Raw genomic sequence first — 2500 nt, forward strand, 5'->3', positions numbered from 1 at the left:
TTATGTTGCATCCCAAGGGCCAAGGCACCTGCCAGCCCAAGGGCTGTGCACGGCCTGGGGAGGGAGCTCACCCCTCCCCTATATAGTGCAAAGTTATTGTTTTCCCTATTTTCACAAGGAAACATCAAATTTTTAACCAAGCATACTCGGCCTTTGCTCCTTCGTTACTCGTCCAAATCCAACAAACTTGCATTCGTTGGAAAGGTCTTTTCACAAGGATTCTTTTGATATATAATAATAGCGATTCCGATAAATATTTATTTTTTTATGAATTTTTAAGTGAATAAACAATTAAAAATTCAAAAAAAATAGAAAAAAAATATTTTTTTCCCGATTCTTTCTCCAATATTCCTGATAAATACCCACACACCCACATATGGAGAATGGTCGAAAATGCTCGAGTGGATATCGAGATGTCCGACGAAGCACCACTTGGAAGGGCCGAGGCACGGGACGCCCGAGCTGTTGCTCGGGCCGGCACGGGACGCGCATGGGACAGCCCGGGACGGCATGGGACGCCCTCGCTACAGCTCGGGACGGCCAGGTACGCCCGAGACTTGGCTCGGGACGGCCTGGGACGCCCTCGCCATAGCTCGGGACGGCCTGGGACGCCAGAGACTAGGCTCGGGACGGCCTCGGCACAGCTCGGGACGGCCTGGGACGCCCTTGCCACAGCTCGGGACGGCCTGGGACGCCCTTGCCACAGCTCGGGACGGCCTGGGACGCCCGAGACTTTGCTCGGGACGGCCTGGGACGGCCTCGGCACAGCTCGGGACGGCCTGGGACGCCCGAGACTTTGCTCGGGACGGCCTGGGACGCCCGAGACTTGGCTCGGGACGGCCTGGGACGCCCTCGCTACAGCTCGGGACGCCCTGGGACGGCCTCGACACAGCTCGGGACGCCCTGGGACGTCCGAGACTTTGCTCGGGCCGGCCTGGGACGCCCGAGACTTGGCTCGGGACGGCCTGGGACGCCCGAGACTTGGCTCGGGACGGCCTGGGACGCCCGAGACTTGGCTCGGGACGGCCTGGGACGCGCTCGGCACAGCTCGGGACAGGCCGGGACGCCCGAGCCGAGCTTCGGGTCGCACGAAATCTCTTCGTATTCCGACATATTAGAAGCTTCCCATCATGTAGTAGGCCGAGCTTTGCCCTTTGGATGCCCTATGGTGCTTGGCGAGCACTAGGGAACGTGCCAGCACAAGTGCTGTGCACGCTCTGGGGAAGGAGCTCAACCCTCCCCCTTATAGTGCAAAGTTATTGTTTTTCCTATTTTCACAAGGAAACATCAATTTTTTAACCAAGCATACTGGGCCTTTACTCCTTCGTTACTCGTCGGAATCCAGCAAACTTATACTCGTCGGAAAGGTCTTTTCGCAAGGATTTTTTTGATATATTATAATAGCGATTCCGATAAATATTTATTTTTCTATGAATTTTTAAGTGAATAAACACCGGAAAATTCATAAAAAATAGAAAAAAAAATATTTTCCTCCGTTTCTTTTCTCCAATAATTCATAAATAATACCTCAATAGTATTAATGAAGAGAGAGTCGAAGTGGCCCGGGTGGATTTCGAAATGTCCCACGACCCCATAGAATGCACGGGCCAGCCGAGCCAAAAGAATGGGACGCGCACGGGACAGCATTGGTCAGGCTCGGGACGGCACGGGACAGCACGGGACGCGCATGGGACAGCACGGGACGCGAATGGGACGGCCTTGCTAAGGCTCGGGACGGCATGGGACAGCTCGGGACGCGCATGGGACGGCACGGGACGCGCATGGGACGGCCTTGGTGAGGCACGGGACGGCCTTGGTCAGGCTCGGGACGCGCATGGGACGGCACGGGACGGCCTTTGTGAGGCTCGGACGGCACGGGACGCGCATGGGACGGCCTTGGCGAGGCTCGGGACGGCATGGGACAGCACGGGACGGCCTCGGCACAGCTCGGACGGCACGGGACGCGCATGGGACGGCCTCGGCACAGCTCGGACGGCACGGGACGGCCTTGGCGAGGCTCGGGACGGCAAGGGACGGCCTCGGCACAGCTCGGGACGGCACGAGACGCGCATGGGACGGCCTTGGTGAGGCTCGGACGGCACGGGACGCGCATGGGACATCATGGGACGCACATGGGACACCTTATGGGGATCATCAAGGCGTCTTGCACGGGACATTCTTTCCCACGAAGGGCATTTACATGGGACATCTTAGGAGTCGAGAGCCGGCACATGGGACAACGTAGTTCACACGCACGGAACACTTTACTTTCGTTTGGAACGTCGTGGGATCTTTATGTTCCCATTAGCACCGAACCTTTAACATGCTAGGAAGCTATGTTCGATCTTCTCGAAGTGTCGATGGAACTTCGATGGATACACATCCGATCCGATGTTATGATGATGTACTTTCTCCGAGATCGATGTTGGGGCCGTATTCCGATGTCATGATGATGTACTTTCTCCGAGATCGATGTGACGGCCTTGGTAAGGCATAGTTC

This window comes from Eschscholzia californica, unplaced genomic scaffold (assembly GCF_041429995.1).
Source record: "Eschscholzia californica isolate CP2 unplaced genomic scaffold, dmEscCali1.0.p SCAF_77, whole genome shotgun sequence".
In the NCBI taxonomy this organism is placed as follows: domain Eukaryota; kingdom Viridiplantae; phylum Streptophyta; class Magnoliopsida; order Ranunculales; family Papaveraceae; genus Eschscholzia; species Eschscholzia californica.